Below are 23,553 nucleotides of genomic sequence, written 5' to 3'. Positions count from 1 at the left end.
TTGATGAGCTACAGTCCCAGCCAAGGATTGCTGATTTCGTGTGCCATACTGCTTGTGTTTCCTGGTGGAGGGGCTCAGCTCCACAGGATCCCCTCTGAAGGAGCTCTTAGAAGAGACTTTGATTGTTGTCTTATCCAATTAAAGGGTTGGAGGAAACTTTGGGCCTGATGGACCATTAGGTCCTCGAAATTTCCTTTCTGCTACTATTATTTTGAAATTCAAATAAAAATAAATCCTAAATCCACCTGTCTCCTAAAATATATGGACATCAAGAGAATCACCAAGCAGCTTGAGGCTGTGTCATTCAGACCAATCTTTGCTTTTGATGCATATTGTGCAACTTCAGAATTTTGTTTTTAATTGTCTATTGTAAGTGGCAGGTGATTCTCCAGATAATAAACATCAGACCAGGACAAGACAATCCCATCCACACGACCCCCAGTGAGAAATCTGATGCCTCTAGTAATTTACACATTGAGGGGGAAAACTTAGGCTTTGATGTCTTCTGCTGTTGTTGTGGGCAATGGTTTGAGGTGGGTTTTATTTTTCTTTTCTAATTCCTTTAACTTGCATTGATTCTTTGTGGATTTCACAGCGCATGTTCTGATCCTACCTATCTCCCTGTCCCCTTGAATCTGCCCTCTGCCCTTGCAAACTTGCCTCTAAAACAAAACAAAATTTAAAAGAAAAACTAAAAACCAAACCAACCAACCAAACCAAACCAAACTAAACAACAACAGCAAAAGCTGTAGTGTGGCCCGTAGAGTCACACAATTTACCTTCAGTCCATACATCTTTACTTGCAAGCGTTCATTGCCAGGAGTCATTGGTCTGTCTCCAGGCCGCTGGCTTCTGCTACACTATCAATAATGGGCTTTCACTAGGGCTCCTCTTGGAGATCCTGTTGTTGGCCAGTGTCATGGAGATCCTGCAGTTTTGGATCTGTAGGTTTGTTCCCTTCACATGCTCCAACAGTTCATAGATGAGGTGGATGTTGAGCTGGGCCAATTCATAGCCCTGGTTCTGGGTCTGAGTGGTAGCTGCATTGGTCAGCCCACTAACTTCTCTCATGGTTACTACCTGGGCAAGCTCTCCAGCACTCTCTCAGCTAGCTCACCCAATGCAGCAGGTAGCAAGGAGCCATGCCAGTTCCCCTGCTCTCAGGTCCTCCAATCTGGCTCATCCACATTCACACCACCAGGGCCAACTCTACTGTTTTTCTCATGCAAGGTGTAGGGCCCTCTCTCCTGATTGCTATAGGGAGCATATGAAGGGGGCAGGCAACAGTTTTCCTACTCTCATGCCTCCATGGCTGGATATCAGCCCTCTATCAGATGTGGGGTTGGTGAAGACCTTTTCCCGTTCTGTAGGCTGTCGCTTTGTCGTGCTGACTGTGTCCTTCGCTCTACAAAAGCTTCTCAGTTTCAACAGGTCCCATTGATTGATTGTTTCTCTCAGTGTCTGTGCTACTGGTGTTATATTTAGAAAGTGATCTCCAGTGCCAATGCATTTCAAGAGTACTTCCTACTTTCTCTTCTATCAGGTTCAGAGCAGCTGGATTTATGTTGAGGTCTTTGATCTACTTGGACTTAAGTTTTGTGCACGGTAACAGATATGGATCTATTTGCAGCCTTCTACACATTGACATCCAGTTATGCCAGCACCATTTGTTGAAGATGCTTTCTTTTTTCCATTGTACATTTTTGGCTTCTTTGTAAAAAATTATATGTTCATAGGTGTGTGGGTTAATGAGGGTCTTCAATTCGATTCCATTGGTCCACACGTCGGTTTTTATGCCAGTACCAAGCTGTTTTTATTATGGTAGCACTATAGTAGAGCTTGAGGTTGGGAATCATGATGCCTCCAGAGGTTGTTTTATTGTACAGGATTCTTTTGGCTATCCTGGGATTTTTGTTTTTGCATATGAAGTTGAGTATTATTCTTTCCAGATCTGTGAAGAATTGTGCTGGTAATTTGATGGGGATTGCGTTAAATCTGTAGATTGCTTTTGGTAAGATCGTCATTTTTACTATGTTAATCCTGCCTTTCCATGAGCATGGGAGATCTTTCCATTTTCTGACATCTTCTTCAATTTCTTTTTTCAGGGACTTAAAGTTCTTGTCATATAGGTCCTTCACATGCTTAGTTAGAGTAACATCAAGGTATTTTATATCATTTGTGGCTATTGTAAAGGGTGATGTATCTCTGATGTCCTTCTCAGCCTGTTTGTCTGTTGTATATAGGAGGGCTACTGATTTTTTTTTTTTTTTTGAGTTGATCTTGTATCCTGCTATGCTGCTGAAGGTTTTTATTAGATGTATCAGTTGCTTGGTTGAATTTTTGGGGTCACTCATGTATACTATCATGTCATCTGCAAATAGGGAGAGCTTGACTTCTTCCTTTCCAATTTGCATCCTCTTAATCTCTTTATGTTGTCTTATAGCTCTGGCTAGAACTTCAAGTACTCTATTGAATAAGTATGGGGAGAGGGGAAAGCATTGCCTTGTTCCTGATTTTAGTGGTATTGCTTTGAGTTTCTCTCCATTTAATTTGATGTTTGCTATTGGCTTGCTGTAGATTGCCTTTATTATGTTTCGGTATGTTCCCTGTATTCCTGATCGCCCCAAGACCTTTATCATGAAGGGATGTTGGATTTTGTCAAATGCCTTTTCTGCATCTAGTGAGATGATCATGTGGTTTTTTTCTTTGAGTTTGTTTATATGGTGTATTACATTGACAGACTTTCGTATGTTAAACCACACTTGCATCCCTGGGATGAAGCCTACTTGATCATGGTGGATAATTGTTTTGATGTCTTCTTGGAGTCTGTTTGCCAGAATTTTATTGAGTATTTTTACATCAATGTTCATGAGAGAGATCGGTCTGTAGTTCTCTTTCTTTGTTGTATCTTTGTTTGGTTTAGGAATCAGGGTAATTGTAGCCTCATAGAAGGAGTTTGGTAATATACCTTCTGCTTCTATTGTGTGGAACAATTTAAAGAGTGTTGGTATTAAGTCTTCTTTAAAGATCTGGTAGAATTCTGCAGTGAAACCATCCGGTCCTGGGCTTTTTTTGGTTGGGAGACTTTTAATGACTGATTCTATTTCCTTAGGGGTTATTGGACTATTTAAATGGTTTATCTGGTCTTGATTTAACTTAGGTATGTGGTACCTATCCAGAAAATTATCTATTTCTTTTAGAATTTCCAGTTTTGTGGAGTAGAGGTTTTTGAAGTATGACCTGATGATTCTCTGGATTTCCTCACTGTCTGTTGTTATGTCCCCCTTTTCATTTCTGATTTTGTTAATTTGGATGCTCTCTCTCTGTCTTTTGGTTAGTTTGGATAAGGGCTTGTCAATCTTGTTGATCTTCTCAAAGAACCAACTCTTTGTTTCATTAATCCTTTGTATTGTTCTCTTTATTTCTATTTTATTGATTTCAGCTCTCAATTTGATAACTTCCTGGCATCTGTTCCTCCTGGGAGACTTTGCTTCTTCCTGTTCAAGGGCTTTCAGGTGTGCTGTCAAGTCACTTGTGTGAGATTTCTCCAGCTTCTTTATGTGGGCATTCAGTGCTATGAACTTCCCTCTTAGCACTGCTTTCATAGTGTCCCATAAGTTTGGGTATGTGGTGTATTCATTTTCATTGATCTCTAGGAAGTCTTTAATTTCTTGCTTTATTTCTTCCTTAACCCATTGGTGATTCAGTTGAGCATTATTCAGTTTCCATGAGATTGTAGGATTTCTATAGTTATTTTCTGTTGTTGAAATTTAACTTTAAACCATGGTCGTCTGATAGAACACAGGAGGTTATTCCAATTGTTTTGTATCTGTTGAGATTTGCTTTGTGGCCAAGTATGTGGTGTATTTTACAGAAGGTTCCATGGGGTGCTGAGAAGAAGGTATATTCTTTTTTGTTTGGGTGGAATGTTCTGTAGATATCGATTAATTCCATTTGAGCCATCAATTAACATCAGTTAAGTCCATTATGCCTCTGTTAAGTTTCAATTTGGCCAATCTGTCCAGAGGTGAAAGTGGGGTGTTGAAGTCTCCCACTATTAATGTGTGGGGTTTTATATGTGATTTAAGCTTTAGTAATGTTTCTTTTACATATGTGTGTACCCTTGTGTTTGGGGCATAAATGTTCAGAATTGAGACTTCATCTTGGTGGATCTTTCCTGTGATGAGTATGTAATGTCCTTCATCATCTCTTTTGATTGATTTTAGTTTGAAGTCTATTTTGCTGGATATTAGGATGGCTACACCAGCTTGCTTCTTAAGACCATTTGATTGGAAAGTCTTCTCCCAGCCTTTTATTCTTAGGAGGTGTCTGTCTTTGAATTTGAGGTGTGTTTTTTGTATGCAGCAGAAAGATGGTTCCTGTTTTCGTATCCATTCTGTTAGTCTGTGTCTTTTTATAGGTGAATTAAGTCCATTGATATTAAGGGATATTAATGACCAGTGATTGTTCGTTCCTGTTGTTATTTTTATTTTTTGGTGGTAATGTATGTGTACTTCTCTTCTTTGGGGTTTACTGCTGTGGTGTTATCTATTGCCTGTGTTTTCATGCATATATCTGCCTTCCTTAGGTTGGAATTTTCCTTCTAGTGCTTTCTGTAGGGCCGGGTTTGTGGATAAGTATTGTTTAAATCTGGTTTTGTCTTGGAAGGTCTTGTTCACTCCATCTATGATGATTGAAAGTTTTGCTGGGTATATTAGTCTAGGCTGGCATCCATGGTCTCTTAGTGTCTGCATTATATCTGTCCAGGTCCTTCTGGCTTTCAAAGTCTCCATTGAGAAATTGGGTGTTATTCTGATGGGTTTGCCTTTATAAGTCACTTGGCCTTTTTCCTTTGCTTCCCTTAATATTCTTTCTTTATTCTGCACGTTTAGTTGTTTAATTATTATGTGACGAGGGGACTTTTTTGGGGGGTCTAGTCTGTTTGGTGTTCTATAGGCTTCTTGTATCTTCATAGGCATTTCCTTTTTTAAGTAGGGAAAGTTTTCTTCTATGATCTTGTTCAATATATTTTCTGTGCCTTTGAGTTGGTATTCTTCTCCTTCCTCTCTCCCTATTATTCGTAGGTTTGGTGTTTTTATGGTGTCCCAAATTTCTTGGACAGTTTGGGTCATGACTTTGTTGGTTTTAGTGTTTTCTTTGACTGATGAATCTATTTCTTCGAACGTATCTTCTCTTCCATCTCTTGCATTCTGTTGGTTATACTTGCCTCTGAAGATCCTGTTTGTTTACTCATATTTTCTATTTCCAGCATTCCTTCTGCTAGTGTCTTCTTCATTTTTTCTATTTCCCTCTTCAGGTCTTGGACTGTCTCCCTTCCTTTTTCATGATTTTCTTTCAGTGACTTATTGTTTTTTTCTGCTTTATTTGTCCTTTCCTCTAGTTTTTTATAGCGTTCTTTCCCATTTTTTGTTTGTCTGTTCCTCCACTTTATTTTTGATTTCTTCTATATAAGGCTCTAGCCTCTTCATGATGTTACTTATAAGGTTGTTTTCTTCTTCTTCTTCTTGTTCCATTCCGTGATGTTCAGGTCTAGCTGTTGGAGAGGTGCTAGGTTCTGGTGATGCTGTATTGCTCTTTATTTTGTTGTATGTACTTCTGCCTTGACGTCTGCCCATCTCCTCTTGGGTTCATTCTTGGTCTTATCAGTGTACTTGGTCCAGAGAGAGCTTACAGTTTTAGGGAGCCTCTCTCTGGTCCAGATGGAAGCTCTGGGACAGGTGGGAGTGCTGGTCCAGATGAGAGTGCTGGCCGGATAGGAGCTGGGGGGCTGGACTCTGAGCCTTGGGAAGTCCCTGGAGTCTCCTTATTTTGTCCAGATGGGAGCTCCTCTTGTCCAGATGGGAGTTCCTCTGGTCTCTGGTCCAGATGGGAGTTCCAGGGCAGGATGGAAGCTGGGGGCTGGTCTCTGATTCTCAGGAAGTGGCTGGGGTCTCTGGCAGATGGATGTGGAGGCAGGGTGTGGAGACTGCAGGGTCTGCCTGCAGTCTTGGAAAAGGGAAGTCTTCCTGCAGGGCCCGCTGAATGGCCAGAAACTGGGGCCAAGTTGGGCAGGTCCTCCCGGGATGGTCTGTGTCCAGCAGTGGGACCCAGGGGCAGTTGCCTCTCTGGCTATAACCCCAGGCCCTCACCTCTGGTCCAGGTGGGAGTTCAGGGGCTAGGGTAGCAGTTCTTATCATGAGATGACTCTGAAGACATCATTCACTGATGTGTGTGAAACACCAAGAGTCTTGCCTAGTGAAGCCTCACCCCATTGGCATTGCTACTATGGATACTGTCATGTTTCTTGTTGCTAAAATCATTCAGAATCTGAAGACAACTTTCTCTTCCACAAATATGTATTAAGTGTTAACTACATAACATGTTCTGCTAGACTTTATACCAGCAGGATGAGTTGAACATGGTGTTAGTTGAACATGGCATGAATTGATTGTCTGGTACTGGGCACACATATAAATGAATGAGAGTGACAAAATGAGTGTGCAAGTAGAACTGTCATATGACCCAGCAATACCACTCTTGGTGAGTATGTATGTATATCTAGAGGCCTCAAAGTCATCAAAGATGCTTGCCATATCCATGCCCATAGCTGCATTGTTATAATATTCAGAGAACAAAACTAGCCTAAATGTCCATATCAAATGATTAGATAAAGAAAATGTGGTACACATACACACAAAAATTTTGTGCAGAAATAGAAAAATGAAATCATTGACATTTTGAGAAAACTGGAAATAATTATGTTCAGGGAAATAAGCCATACCCAGAATGACAAATACCATGTTTTTCTCTGTTACGTGGCAACTAGATCGAAAATTCTCTCTCTCTCTGTCGGGCGGTGGTAGTGCATGCCTTTAATCCCAGCACTTGGGAGGCAGAGCCAGGTGGATCTCTGTGAGTTCAAGGCCAGCCTGGTCTACCAAGTGAGTTTGAGGAAACGCGCAAAGCTACACAGAAGAAACCCTGTCTCGAAAAACCAAAAAAAAAAAAAAAATATCTATCTATCTATCTATCTATCTATCTATCTATCTATCTACCTATTTATACATTTACACAGACATATATACGGATATATATATATATATATATATATATATATATATATATATACACACACACACACATACACACACATATATATGTGTGTGTGTGTGTGTGCACCTGCATGTTTGTGTATTTATATCTGTATTCCTAAAACACGAAACTAGAAAACCAGTTATAAAAGAGGTGATGATACTAAAGGAGATGGGAAATAGGGTAATGGGAGAGAGAAATCAGGAAAAGGGAAACCAGTTGGCACAGTCAGGAGGGGGCATATAGGACAGTGAGGCAGGAAAAGCAATGAAAACAGAATATATTGATGCATACACAAATATGAATTCATTAAACTCATTAGTTTGATTACTAACTTAAAATTTAGTTTAAAAAAGTGTGCAATGAAGAATCAGTCAGTGAAGAATCAGAATACATGGTCAGGCTGTTGAAAAGCCTTTGTTTCATTGACTCTTGTCCCTTACTACATGAAACGCCCACCTTTATGAGATTCTGCTAGGATTAGCTCATGGTTTCCTAGATTCCCAGTGACTCTGTTATCTATTGAACATGTACATGAGGTGGACCATGGCATTGAAGGCCCTGTGCCATCTGGCTCTCATTTCTCCAATTCCCCTAACTTCTCTCAGGGCTGTGATGATTCTCACTCTAGTTCTTGCCTTTCATTGCCCCAGGCCTTCGCCTGTATACTCATGTCTTGGAGAGGGCCTTCATTGCCTGGTGTATACGTCTTTAAAGGTCTTGCTCACTCTCTTCACCTCCATGAATTCTTTATTTATTACTGTCTAAAGTGTTTTTCTTGCTTGCTGCAAGAAGATGGTAATCACACTAGCCATCTTGTATCATGAGATGTGTGTGCACCTTGACTCCCTCCCCGGAGACTGTAAGTTACAACGTGGGTGTCATAACTCGAATTGTTAGAAGTTGGCTGTAAAGAGCAGGCATAGGCAAAAGAGGAAATGACTCTTGCATGGATAAGGAAAGGAAAAGTGATATTTGGGAACAAAATGGAAACAAAAGAGTCTCAGGAAACTTATTAGACATTCTTCTCTCTCAACACTCTCATATTATTTTATGCAGAAGAGCCCTGGGTACCAAACAGCCAAGCAGCTCTCCCAGTGTGGAGCACGAATTGCTTGCAGAGGGTAGAGGAGAGAACTGAAACATGAGACTCAGACAGATACACAGAAGGGAAATGTGGGTCAGGTGGGAGGGGCTTCCTCTATGGCCCTGGGATTAGGTGTGCACACAGCACTAAGAAGGTTCTGGATGGAGCATCAGAAGGCAGTAACTACCATGCTGCATGGGAGATTCTGATGAATGCTCCTTGCTTCAGGGTAATTACTATTAGTGTCTCCTTTACTGTCAAAAGTGTCTCAGTGAGTGAATTTATGTTCACTCTACAGTGAAGGCAGCCTTTTCCAGAGTGTTTAAAGGTAAGAAAGAGGTTCGTAGTCTGAGTTATGTTCATGGTGTGTGTGTGTGTGTGTGTGTGTGTGTGTGTGTGTGTGTGTGTGTATCTGTCTGTCTGTCTGTTTGTCTTTGTATAAACAACACCACCTCCTCAACCAGGCAGGAGTCAGGAAGAAACAAAAGATTAGTGGTTGGAGATAAGATGAATGACTTCTAAAGTCCAAGATAACCCTCAATGATGCTGCTTAAAACTTAATTTATATTCTATTGTCTCTCCAGATAATTTAATTTTTTTTTTATCATGACTTGGGTGTCAGAGAGTTTATCCTGCATTGGAGAATATTCTGAGATTTCTAGTAGAGCCAGATCATCACCCAACATATACCTTGTACTTACACTTTAGCTAGTCACACACAAAAAAAAAAAAAAAAAACAACCCTCACATGGATAGGGTAGTAGAGTGATGAGAACATGTATGGCATTTTATTTTCCACACATCTTATGAATAATTCTCAGCAGCTCTACAAACATGCATGTTACATATGTGAAAACATTTGGGAAGAGGCGGAGTGACTTGGGAAGGGACATTGCTGGAAAATTAGTAAGAGTGGCTATCAAGCTCCTCTGTTCTCAACCTCACTCCCCTGGGTGTAGCGTATAAAGACAGAGGGTAACCTTCTCCTGTGGCCTTGGAAAGCCTTCTAGGTAAGATGCTGAACTGCTTTGGGAGCTGAGGTACACTGAGATTGAAAGTCTCAATCAACATGTATATCTTGAATGAGCATCATGTACTGGTAGCTTACCATCAATTAGAAGTTGAGGATAAAGAGGAAAGATGGTGACCAGAGGTCTAGATTTGAGGTGGGAGAAAGGTAGAGAGGCAAACGAGCCATGGAGTGTGAGAACTGAGTATACGGTAGCCAAGCAGCAGTAGGCACTCATCAGACAACCACACTGACACAGAAACTAAAAGTGGAGAAAGCCACGGTTAGTATTAGGTGGTGACTTCCATGGGGAGTGTTGGAGTGAATCCATTTATTAAGTGAAGTTCAAGCCAGATGAAGGAAGAAGAGGAGTCATCTAGGGAGCAGGCAGTGGGAAGAGGGCACAGGACTTGGGCAGATTTGTTTTCTTTCTCAGTAACTCTGATTATCACTCAGTGAGAGTCCATCAGTCTAGTGGTGTCAGGCTGAAGATGGGAAAAGTGCTTGGAAGCTACAGACACTATACAATTCAACTCTCTGAAGACTGACAGGTTTTTGAAAGCACTGTGTTTTGCTGTCTTTGTAGCTGAGGTGAGCTGTGGTGTGTTGAGTCTCAGCGATTATATCATCTTATGGTCCAACAACCACATCTGGGAAAACAAAACAGAGCACAATGGATGTGCTTCCTGCCCTGGTGATGATATGAGCATAAACATGTCCACACAAAGAGAAAGGAGCTTCCTCAGTCATCTTAACCTATTCCATAGCTGGGCCCATTCTTCTCAGACTAGAGACCCTTGACCCTAACACATTTGCTGTCTTTTAGATAACTCTAGGCAGTATGCTCAGAAGTAGTGCCAAAGGTGATCCATATATCAGTTTCATATGTAAGAAGCAAGTTGTTCATACATACTGCTACAAATCTTTATGCATCTTGGCTCAGCCAACATCATCCTCATCACTATCCCCTTTCTGCCTCCCAGATGCCAGGTCAGTGTCAGAATGGATGAGAGGATTAGCAGGTACATTCTTTCTCATCAGCAACAGCACACAGGCTCTCACATACTCTACGTTTGCTGCAAGCTGAGCTCCACTTTGTGTGAATAGGACTTAAGTGCATGCCAGGAAACTGCATTATGCAACAGCAACCATCACTGTGTCTCAGAGAGGAGAATTCAGCCTTAAATGATGGGGTCAGAAGTCACAATCGGAGTTTCCAATTGTTCTGTCTTCAGACTTGAAAAAGCTGGCCGCTTTTATAAGGAGCTTTCTCCAACAGCAAACTAGACTAGCATTTCTCCTTTCTTTTAACATAACAAGAATGTTCTCTGGTAAATCCAAAGCATGTGAAAATGAAGAGGACAAAAGAAGAAGGTAGCCTTCAGGGGTTCATCCATGTTTATTTTCTGGCATCATGAAATTGAGAGATGTCTAAATGTGTGTGCAAGTCAGAGTGGCTAGTGAAATCTGAGCTCCTGTTTATTTTCTTTTGTTGTTTTCTTTTGTTGTTTTGTTTTGTTTTTTGTATGGGTTTCAAGACAGAACAAGGCTGGATATCCTCTGGAGATTCATCCACTGCTGAGAAGGGGCTCTCAGTTCTACATACAAGGTAAGGTCTGAGGTTATGCAATGATGGCTTGGAAGGAGGAGTCAAGACATGACTGCTCCTGAAACAGTCTACTATCCCGAAGCAGAAGTTGATAGATTCAATGGTAATATGATACTGTAGATACTGAAGAAGACTCTTCCCCTGTGCTCGGTTCAGACTCTCTGGGTTTGCTTTCACTGTCCTCAGACATGTCAGCCTATTCCACCTTTTAGCTTTGCTGTAGCTCTGTCTAGAGCTACACCTCGACAGATGTAGCTTGGCTTCCAGTTCTGGGTTTTGGTGGCATGTCTTTAGAAAAGAACAATCTAATCCAGTTAGCAGGTCCCCCCAATGTCCCCAGTCTAATCATTCTTAGGTGTCCAATCCTGCTTTGTATTTCTACAACACTCAGGTTATCTTGTCCCATTTACTTGTTTACATAAGCTTAGTGTTTCTCCCTCTTCATTGGGATGTAGAATTCTTTGTATCGGGCTCCTCATTAGGATCACACATCACTCTACCCTAGTACCCAGAAAAATATCTTTTTAATAAACAGAGGAAAATCAATAAATTATTTTCAATATGCAAATGATACCATGGATAAAATATAGGTAGTTGGTATTCTTATTGTGGCCTTCTTGTGGTAAGTACTTTTCAATTTCTTGAAGAAATATTTGTGTGATGGTTAGTGTAAATTATCAGTTTGGTGGAATCTATACTAGAAGCTAGGCTTCTGTGCAAGCCGGTATGGGATTACCTTGGTTTTGTTAATTGATGTGGGAAGACCTGTCTTGATTAGGGACAGAGCCTTTTCCTGGGTAGGGATCCTGAACTTGGTAAGAGAGGAGGTAAGCTGAGCACTGATGTGTGTGTTCTTGCTTCTTGACTGTGAAAGCAACATGACCAGGTGCTTCAGTCTCCTGCATCCTGGACTTCCCTGTCATGACGGATTACACTTCTGTACTATGAGCCAGAACCTTTCCATTTAAGTAGCTTTTGTCAGAGTGTTTTATCACAGCAGCAGGAAAAGAAACAACAGCCATGTGTTTTCACTTTTTGGGAGGACCAATCTACAGTCAGAGAGAGTACCTTTCATGGGTCATGGCCATCACACTTGCTAACTAATGTAACTGATGAAGGTGAAGGCATATAGGCGTAGGCACAGACCTAGAAAGAGTAGGGAGTGCAGTGTGCATTATCCTGCTTTCTCAGTGCAGACAGAAGGCTGATGACAGAGGCCAAGTGCAGTTATAAGTATTTCGATAATGTTTCTGCTTTACAAAGATTGTGGTGGTATTGTGTTCTCCAAAATATAGTGCACCCTACTAAATTTATCTGGGGTCAGAGAACAGAACAGCCACTAGATACAGAGGCTAGAAAATGGTGGCACTCAGACCTTTAATCCTAACATTCCTAAAGCAGAAATCCATCCAGACCTCTGTGAATTCAAGGCCACACTGGAAATAGCCAGGCATGGTAACTCACGCCTTTAATCCCAGGAAGTGATGTCAGAAAGTAGAAAGGTATATAAGGTGTGAAGACCAGAAATTAGAAGCTTTTGGCTGGGTAAACTTTTAGGCTTTTGAGCAGCAGTTCAGCTGAAATCCATTTGGGTGAGGACTCAGAGGCTTCCAGTCTGAGGAAACAGGATCAGCTGAGGAATTGGTGAGGTGAGGTGGCTGTGGCTTATTCTGCTTCTCTGATCTTCCAGCATTTACCCCAATACCTGGCTCAGGTTTGTTTTTATTAATAATACCATTTAAGATTCATGCTACAAAAGATCATAGAAAGATTTGGTAATTTGTAGGAAGTCATTTCAATAAGAAGCATAGAGGTGTTTGCCATGCTCCCCCACTCCTGGGGTACAGAGGTGTCTGCTGTGCTCCTTGCCCCTGGGATATAGAGGTGTCTCCCATGCTCCTCACTGCTCCCTACCCCTGGGGTATAGAGGTGCTCTCCAGAACAGATGAGGGAAAGTCTCTGAGGAGGCTATGCTCAGGAAATCTGTAACTTTCAGGATGTTTGGGGATCTTGATCAGGCTGTTTTCACTGAGGATATCTGCTTCTGCCCAGCATGCTGTGTCCTCTCTTCCTGCTTTCCAACATTCACAGAGATATGACTGAAATCCACATGCTCTTGGACATGTTGCTGCTGCTTCTTTCTGGGTAGAGGTGTAACCAGAAGCTTTGCTGTGTCCCATCTGGCACTGCAGCAGCTTATAAAATAATCACTCAGAGACTTAATATTAATTACAAACTGTTTGGTCTATGGCTCCGGCTTATTGCTAGCTAGCTCTAACATCTTAAATTAACCCATTTCTATTAATCTATGTATCTCCACATGTCTCATGGCTTTACCTGTGTTCTATTACATCTTGCTCCCCTGGTGTCCTGCAGCATCTTCCTTCACTCTGCCTTTCTTCTCCCTGTATCTTTTTCTGGATTTCCCACCTGGCTAAAACCTGTCTTGCCATAGGCCAAGGCGGCTTCTTTACTAACCGATGGTAACAACACATATTTGCAGCATACAGAAAGACCATCCCACAGCAGAGAGGCTGGTTCCAATGCTTGTTTCTCTTTGAGCCAGTCCACCTTTGCTATCTTGGAGACAGACTCATTCAGTTCTAAGCTCTGATGGTCTGAAGTATGTGTGGCCAGGTGGCCTCACCCCAGGGTTTCTGCTCCATGAGGGCTGGAGAGAGTATCCATTGAATAGTTGCTGGGTCTCAGTCACCATTCATCTATATTACTTCTGTAAATATTAAATAGCCACGCAGCAGCCTCTGGGTGCTGATAGGCTCACACCTCACTGCCATGTAATCACAGCTAATCCCATTGAGCTCTGCTCAAAATAGCTGTAATTGGTGGTTTTATCCAAATCAATAAAGACAGCTTCTACATATTGATTATCATCCAGGGTATAAAATCATCACCAGTTACCTGGAAAAGAGAAGCAGCCTGCCAAGGGAAAAGGTCAGCTGTTCCATCCAAACAGGCAGGGCAGGGGGAGGTGCAACTTTCGAGTTTTAAGGTAATAGTATCAAATTACCTGAAAATGCACACAGTATATTCTTGTAATTTGCCACAACAGAGAGCCCAGAAATAGGTCAATCATTTAAGTGAGTCTTCAAGTCTTTTCTCTGTGATTCAGTGAGCTTGCTGGCATTAGCAGTCTTAAAGGGACTAGAGCCAACCAACAAAGATCACCACAAAATCTCTTTCTTCTGCATTTCATAGCCCAATCATTGTACACACAGTTTCAGTCCAAAAGATGGCTCATGCTGATGCATTGTCTCCCGATAAGAATCAGCTGAGATCCTCAGCCCGTCATGAGTTATCACAGGAAAATATTCAGGAGGAGGTGCCTAGACCACCTCAGAACCCAAGAAACAGGGCATAGAAGCATTTCCCCCAACAGAAGGAAGAGATGGCCTCGTGCTAAAATTTACATTTCTAACCACAGAATTTAGAGTGAGCTGGGTCTTCATTTAACACAAGAAGCAGTACATCATCATTTCATTCCTTCTAGCAAATGTTAAAAGTTATGCTGGGTGATGGTGGCACACGCCTTTAATCCCAGCACTCGGGAGGCAGAGCCAGGTGGATCTCTGTGAGTTTGAGGACAGCCTGGGCTACCAAGTGAGTCCCAGGAAAGGCGAAAAGCTACACAGAGAAACCCTGTCTCGAAAAACAAACAAACAAACAAACAAAAATAAGTTACATAAACACATTCACCATTAATAGAAAACACAGTAAAGAGAATACAGCCCACTTAAGGTAGTCTTAACCCCACATATTAACAGTCGCATATTAACAGCTATCTTTTGAGGAGTTCCCTTAAAGTCATTGTCAATATGACCACAGCATTTTGACATTGCTGTGATTGTTACAGAAATATAGTTGAATAGCCTCTTTAGCTTTCTTTCTTTTATGAACATGGCATTTTTGAGCCATAAAAAGTTATTTAGTTATTTATTACCTTTCCAGGGTAGTTCATATTTCAATGGATGTTTTTTGGCATATATGTTATTATGATTGTGTAAAGAATTAACCTTTATTTTTAATGCATGTATATGTGTGTATCAGCTTGTAAATTTATTCACATGAATGCAGTATCAATGGATGCCAGAAGAGGGCATCAGATCCTCAGGAGCTAGAGTTACAGCAGCTGTGAGCAGCTGACAGATGCTGGGAACCAAATTCTGGTTCTCTGCAAGAGCAGGAAATGCTCTTAACTACTGAGCCATCTTTCCAAATTATTTTTTCTTTTCAAAAATTTTATCAATAAAATGTGGGGAAATGGGGATTTTATTTTCTTTTTGGTATGTGGGCCACCAGATATGTTGTGTAACCACAGCCAAGGGAAGCAGAAAAGATTCAGCCTCATAAGGAAACAGGACTCATCGTTTTAATGACAAGAATAGGTATCAAGCTTCTAGAATAGTATAGTTTTGTTTTCTAGGTGAAAATTAGAACATAGAGAGGATATTTGTGATGGCTAATATGATTGTCAACTTAATGAATCTGGAGTCACTGAAGAGACAAACCTCTGGGTATATCTGTGTGTGTGTGTGTGTGTGTGCGTGTGCGCGCGCGCGTGTGTAGGGGGATTGGATTAACTGAACTGGGTGAACTCCCTCCACCCTAAATGTGGGCAGGAGTCCAGGACTAAATACAAGAACATTTGCTGAGCATCAGCATGTCTCTTTTTGCCCCCTGACCATGGAAGCAATGTGACCAGATGCTTCATGCCCTGCCTGGTCAACTACCTTCCCTGCCAGTGAGCAATTAAAGCTCAGACTCTGCCAAAAGAAACTCTTTCTTTCCTAAGTTTCTGTAGTTGGGTGTTTTGTTTCAGCAATGGCAAGTAACAAATGCAGCATTAAACAACTGAATAATGAAACAGTCCATCTGGAAGCTAAGAAGATTCCAGTGTTCTTGTTTTTGTGTGGTGGTTGCATAGGAACCTTCTCAAGTAGAGATTTTACTCTGTGTGGTGTGTGTGTGTGTGTGGTGTGGTGTGTATGGTGTGTGTGGTCTGTGTGTGTGGTGTGTGTGATGTGGTGTGTGATGTGTGTGTGATGTGGTGTGTGTGGTGTGTGTGTGTGGTGTGTATGTGTATGGTGTGTGTAGTGTGGTGTATGTGGTATGTGGTGTGGTGTGTGTGTGGTGTGTGTGTGTGGTGTCTGGTGTGGTGTGTGTGTGTGTGTGGTGTGGTGTGTATGGTGTGTGTGGTGTGTGTGTGGTGTGTATGTGTGATATAGTGTGTGTGGTGTGTGTGTGTGGTGTGGTGTGTATGGTGTGTGTAGTGTGGTGTATGTGGTATGTGGTGTGGTGTGTGTGTGGTGTGTGTGTGTGGTGTCTGGTGTGGTGTGTGTGGTGTGGTGTGTGTGTGGTGTGTGTGTGGTGTGTGTGTGGTGTGTGGTGTGGTGTGTGTTGGTGTGCGTGTGTGGTGTGTGTAGTATGTTGTGTGTGTGTGGTGTGGTGTGGGGGGTGTGGGGGTGTGTGTGTGTGTGTGTGGTGTGAATATGGTATGTGTGGAGGTCAAAAGACAACCTTGGGTGTCAGTCTCAACTTCTACCTTCTTTGAGACAGGATGACTCTGTTTTTCTCCGGCTGCATATGTCAGGCTAGCCCATCTGCTGTCTTCCGAGGGATTTTCCTGTCTCTGCCTTTCATCTTAACTGTGAAGAGTTGGGATTACAGATGTTCGTGTGACACACCTGCCTTTTACATAGATTCTGGAGACTTACAGTCATGTCCTCACATGTGTTTAGTAAGCAATTTTACCTGCTGAATTATCTCCTCAGATCAAGGATTTTTATTTCTATGTTTTCTTTCATGGACTTGGGAAGAGGAGACAGATTTTAATCGTCTCCTGATAAATTTATTTTAACATAATTATTATAATTTTAATTTTGAATGAACTCCTGGGGAGTTTTGGTTTATTAATATTGACTATATTTATATGATATACTGGATGCAAATACTAAACAAAATAGAGTTAGCATAATAACAAATAAAATAGGATTATTAAAGTTCTGTGGATTTTTAAAAACTATTGCTGGACTGGAGAGATGGCACATTAAATTTCGCTTTTGTCTTTCTACATATCTTTTTTTAATCGAAAGTATATTTTTCATATAATATGTTCTGATTACCATTTCCCCTTCCCCAAATCCTCTTACACCTTCCCTACCTCCCAAATCCATAGCCTTTCTTGCTCTCTCATCAGAAAATAAACAGGCATTTAAAAATGATAGTAAAATAAAAATAGTATAAAAAATCAGAATAGTAAACAAACAAAGAATAGAAATGAGTCAAAAAGAAAGCACTAGAAACACAGAGACACAGAGGCACACACAAATACACAGAAAACCCATAAAAACAAAATCAGAAACCATAATATATAATCAAAAGATCTATAATGCTAAACAAACAAGTAAGCAAACAAACAAAAAGCCCAGACATAGCAGTATGATACAAAACAAACAAACAAACAAACAAACAAACAAAAACCTCTAAAAATACCGAGTTGGTTTTGTGTTGGCCAACTACTGCAGGGCATGGAGTGTGTCCTTAACTGGGGTCTGTATAGCAGTGAAGAAACATCCCATTCAGGACAGAGTATTTGGGGTTGTCTCACTCTGCATAGGTCTGGTTGTGGGTCGGGTCTCTGTATTCCCCATTGCTGTAAGTGCATCCCAGGGTGTCCTATTTCTGACTGGGAAGCCTGCCAGCAGCTCTTCCATACCACCAGGAATGATAGTTATTTTCTCTCTTTTCATCCCTCTTCTGTCTCCCGCTTAATCGGACATCCAACTTAACCCACCTTTACCTTCTAAGAACTATTGCAATTTGTCCCTCCTCTCAAACTTCATATTGTCTGCCGACTCATTCATTTATATCCATGGCCAGGACCATGGCAGCTCCAGCAGCCTTCTGATTTCCAGCCTTGAGTACCCTCAACCCACCTCCATTTCGCCACCAATATTACTCTCACGACAAACCAATGTGATCATGCGATTTACTTCTAAAAACCTTTCTGAAGACTTGTGGTGTACTAAGACTTGAATACATCTATGTATGGGTATATATGAAGAACAAATATCAGATGCTTACCAAACATTTTATCCACAAGTTCTTTCATGCTCTTAGTCTGCCTGCATGTCTGGCCTTCCTAAAGCTTCTAACTCCCTACTTCATACTAGCAGGTCTACAGCAGTCTGCTTTGCTTTACTTTTCTGGAGAGGCCTCATTTCCTCTTTTTGGATGTTTTAATGCTCACCGGGTGAGCTTAGGTGTCATTTCCTCTGGCTCATTTCTAATTTACTTCTCCCAAACAGTTAATTATCATGCTGTACACCAGGAACAGTGGTAGGTAGGCATACAATAGCGAATTACACTGTCTCTGCCCTGAAGGGTAGGGGAAAGGATAGACATGGAAATGGTTAGGTCTTGTTCATTAAAATAAGGGTTACAGTACAAGCAGAATTCATGAAAATAGTAACCAGGGAGAAGAAAAACAGAAGGTCTTGATCTGTTAATGTTGCCTGTGCAGGTTAGAGGTCAGGGGGAAAGAGTTCTAAATGGACCAATGTCTATAAAATCCTGCATATATGAAAGAGGTTGGAAGTGATGCTATGGATTGAGCTGTGTCCCTCCAAAATTCATATGGGAAACTTGGTCCTTCCACAGTCTCTCAAGATGTAACCTCACTTTGAGATGAACTCTTAGCAGAGATAGCTAAGTGGAAAGTGAATTCATTGGGCCGAGCGGTCATGTAACCTGACATCTAACCTGACTAGTGTCCTGCTCTGTGAGCTCACTTCTTTGTGTTGAAGAGAAAAAGAGACCAACAAGGACAAGTAAGCAACTTCTAAGGGGCTCTAGGAAGCTCATTCCAGTGACAGTGGGGACATCCAGGGGCTGGTTGACAGCCTAAAGACTGAGGCAATCGTTCAGATGGGAGAGGTTCAGTTGAGTGCAGCCTCAGCATGGTTAGGGAGGATGAAACAGATAGGGAAAATATTTGAGAAGGAGTATTGGCAGCACAGGGCAAGCTGACTGGAAGTGAACGTGGATGGTGATGCCAGATTGCCTTCATTCCATAGTATGTGCAGCTAGCTGAGCCTACACAGTTCTCTAAGGAGAGGAGACACAATCAAAAAACCAAGATAAACCATACAAGAACCCGGGTCAGACGACGAGATAGTTCCTTTCAAAATGACTCCAACCCTGGATCAGACCATGGGCACAGCCCAGACAGTTACATCCCACAGTCCTAATGCTTTATTATTATTATTTTTAAAAAGTTAAAATGTGTTAAAATGAATTGTTTACAAAACCCAGAAACAAGTACAATGAGGTTGCTCTCTAGACAAACAAAACAATACAAATAAGCAAAACTCCAATGGCTGTCCTTTCTTCCAGAGACAGCAAGGAACACTGGCATGTTAGTGTGATGCGCTAATTTGATTGGCTCTTGGGATGCCCAGATCTTGCCCATCATTTCTGGGCATGTCTGTGAGTGTCCTTCCAGAAGAGGTTCGAGTTTGAATCAGCAGGCTGAGTGACACGCATTGACCTGTCCAACAGGCTCATCAGCCAAGGGCTTGAGCAGAATAACAAGGTGGAAGGAAGAGTCACCCTCTCTGCTTTGTAGTTGAAGCGACACTGACCTTCAGTTGCCCCTGGTGCTCATGACTCCTGGACCTTCAAATCATGTGATCAACTACCCTCCTTCTCCAGTTCCCAGAGTGCAGATCGCGGGACTCGTCAGCCTTCATGGTCAACATGAGCCAATGCTTCAGAACAAATCACTTACTTGCTATGTCTATCTACCTATTTCTCTCTCTGTCTCTCTCTGTCTCTGTCTCTCTCTCTCTCTGTCTCTCTTTCTGTCTCTGTCTCTCTCTCTCTCTCTCTCTCACACACACACACACACACACACACACTCACACACACATACCTTCTTCCCACTGCTTCTGTTTCTCTGAAGAACCCCAACAAATGTAAAAATGCTCTTTCTTCTTTTCTCTCCTTTCTGGCTTTTTTCCCTCCTTTTCCCCTTTTAAATACTTATGCTAAATGCTCCGCTACATGCTGACAAGCACAACTGCCCACAAGAAGCTAATGAGTCACTAGTTGAGTAATGAATAAAGAATCCACCTCAGTGGAAGTCTCCAGTTGCCAGCCTTTGGCTGCATAAGAGTCTAAAAGTTCCATTCTAGGGCATGGGAAAATCCCACTCCAATGGGATTGGTCAGGGAAGAGACGAATGGATCACTGAGCCGAAATCCTTCCTTGTACAGATGGGCAACCAAGACTTGGAGAGTGGAGAGGAGCGTCATTAAACACCGCACCGACTCTCTGGAGAAGCCCATGCCTATAAAGTCTCCACCTCCCCTGAACAACTGGCTTGGCTCTTCTATTTATAGATGATGTTGCCTAGATATATGACTTCGTGATAATAAATGTCTTTCTTGATAATAATTTCTTAGTATGTTATTCCAAATATAGCATAAAGATAGAATGATAAAATTATTTACTTTTGTTACAAATCCAAGTTTAATAAGAGTTCCTATTATTTCATTATTGTTTTCCTTGTTTTTTTTTCTTTATTTTATAATACTAATTATGGGATTGTGTTCCTGTCTCCTGTCTTTGCCCTAACTGTTAAGACACTTAAAGTCAAATGCATCATCATCATTTTCTAATAAGATTTTGTATGTTTATCTTACTTTATCTTTCTTGTTTATATTCTTTTTGCTTTCTTTACCTCATTAAAAATGTTATCTGTTCTAAGCACCACAATAAGCCTCACTAAAAGTTTTGCTTCCATATTGTTATAGAAGGACTGGGGAGATAGCTCAGAGGGAGAGCATGTGCTTAACATACATAAGGTTCAATTCCCTCAGAAACTGAAAAGAAGTAACATTGAGTATTTGTTAAGGGGTGCTTAGTACCAAAGAGGTAAATATGAATAATACTGGCTTCTGGATTTCAAAAAGCCCTAGTTAAACTGAGCAATCAGCCACTTTCAGTGACCAGAATTTAGAGATAAAAAAATATGGTTTAATGCCACATAAGTAGTTGGTGGCAAAACTAAGTCCTGATTCATTGCATTACATGCAGCATCGCTGGCTAGCTTACAACTCTTTTTTATGTGCTTCTACCTGGATGCCTAAGGGACAGTGCAGTGGACACTGGTTGGCCTCCCTGCTACCCCGTCATATTCCTACCCTGCTGTGTGGAACTGTTCCTCCTTTGACTGGCGTCACACTGGTCAGCTCTTCCATTCACAGTATTTTTCCACGGTTGGCTGAGGGTATAGATGTGTATAAAGTGGCACAAAGTCCCCCCCTCAGATTTCTCAAATCAGAATATGAGATCAAATTGTGTCTCCTTGGTGGCAAAGACAAAGATGTGCCAAGAGCCATGTGCCCTGGGCAGAGTACCTGGAGGGGACAGAGAGTGCTGGAGGTCCACACAGCTTCTCGGTCTCTACTTCAATCATTCTCCAAGCACAGCTGCAAATGTCTGGTTCCTGAGGCCTAAACAAACTTTATTTATTTTTATTTAAATATTAAAAACATTTACATGTTTACTTGCACAAGTGTGTCTAATTTTGTTTTTAATTTTAAAATATTTCTTTTCTCTTTTTTTGGGGGGGTGGCTTTTGAGACAGGGTTTCTTTGCATACAGCTCTGGCTGTCCTGGAACTCGCTCTGTAGAGCAGGCTATCCTTGAACTCACAGAAATCTGCCTGCTTCTGCCTCCCAAGTGCTAGGATTAAAGATATGTGCCACCAGCCAGGCTTTAAACTATTTCTCCATTTTAAACATTAACTTGGAGAGAAATGTTTCCTTATGTCATGTTCATAATAGTTAATTGTGGTGGATTCTTCCATTTGTCCTGCTCCTCCCCCTCTTCCTACTTCCCCACCCCCACTTCCACTCTACGCGTCTGCACCCAGGATTCCCCATCCCACTTTTGTTCTAATGTGTTCTCTACTAGATTTTCCAATCCCTTTCCTTAACGCCTCCTTTCGCATCTCTGGTTTTTTTTCTAGTTTCCTGGCCTTATCCTCATATATTCCCACCCAGGAACACGTAATGAACACTCAGAAGCCATGATCGGCACGTGAGAGAGAACCTGTGTGGTCTTGTGGAGTCTGCAGTGCATCTCTTAATGCGATGTTTTCCAGTCGTATCCGTTTTCCTGTGGATTTCATAATTCCACTTTTTTTTTCTTTACAGTTGAATACGATTCCATTGTGTGTACGTCTGTTTTCATTACACATCGTTCATCTGTTGATGGACATCTAGGCTGGTTCTACTTCCTGGCTACTGTGGAAAGAGGAATAGAAAACACGGTTGTCCAAGTGTCCCTGTGATAGGATACAGCATCCATGGGATATATGCCCATGAGGTAGCCCTAAGAGTCACTTGTGTTTCTGTCACCTGCAACCAAGCAGGTTTGGTTAATACAAATCATCAGAGATGAATTTCCGGTAACATTCTCCCAACTGCTAAACCATAAAAAGGTGCCATGGCAAGCCTTTGGAATTCTGTGGCCAACAGCCCCATTCATACAAAATTGTTGATTCTTCCTCAAAATAATGTGGACAAGCTCTTGCCATCTTCAAAGCATCTTAAAATCAATATTTTCTTTCTTTGTGGGCTTGGAAAGATGGTTCAGTAATTAAAAGTGTATACTGCTCTTGAAGAGGACCAGGATTTGGTTCCCAGCAACTGGTATCAGGGAGCTCACAGTTGCCTGTTACCTCAGCTCCAGGGGATCTGAAGTTCTCTTGTGGTCTCTATGAACACTGCACTCATGTGTGAACACGCAAACATGCACACACACAAATGAAAGTAAAAATAAAACATTAGTTTTAATTTCTTCTTAAAAAAGCATATCTTTCATGTATTTTATGTCATCATTGACCGTTTCATATAGGTACAGAGTGTCTATGGATTGTATGCATCACCAGTATATTTCCTCTTCACTTCACGCCTTCTCTGTTTTTGTAGTAGTCATTATTGTTGTTTGGTATTTTTCATGGCCTACTGAGTCTAATTAGTGCAATAACTATGTTATGTCTGGAAGATTTTAACACCATCTTACAGCACTGTTCTCCATCCTCTGGCTCTTGGTTCTCTCCAACCTCTTTCCAATAATGTTCCCTGAGCCTTGGTTTGGGCAGGGGAGAGGTTGATATAGATGCCCCATTTAGGGCTGAGGACTCAATGGTCATTTATTCTCAGTACCACTTGTGACTCTCTGCATGAACTTCTGACCAAGACAGAGAACAGCTTCTCTAGTCAAGATTAAGCACTAACCTATGTGCATAAACATAAACATTTAGAAGGAAAAAACCCAAATATTTGCAGGAGTTGCATCTGAAATACTCTCAAGATATCTTCACTTATGACAAGCTTAAATCTAGCAAGATCAAATAGCATTTTGGTGGTGTGATAATGCTAAATAATCAAGATGATCTTTATGCTGCTAGTATAATTGTTATCATTTTTAAGATGTGAATAATGAAACCCAGAGATGTAAAGTAGGTTATTCACCTTCATACACACATGGTCAAATTTATCCCATATCTCTTGTAATTCAGAATATTATTCTTTGTAACGTACTTCTTCTTAACAGCTGGTATCATTTATTGGGGGATAATCTATGTAGAATGAAAATATTGAGATGAACATAAAAAGAGTAGAGAGACTCTCAGGTCATCCGTTTGCTCATGGAAATTAATAATTC

This window comes from Onychomys torridus, chromosome 2 (genome assembly GCF_903995425.1).
Source record: "Onychomys torridus chromosome 2, mOncTor1.1, whole genome shotgun sequence".
Classification (NCBI taxonomy): Eukaryota; Metazoa; Chordata; class Mammalia; order Rodentia; family Cricetidae; genus Onychomys; species Onychomys torridus.
This window is presented reverse-complemented; position numbering follows the sequence as displayed.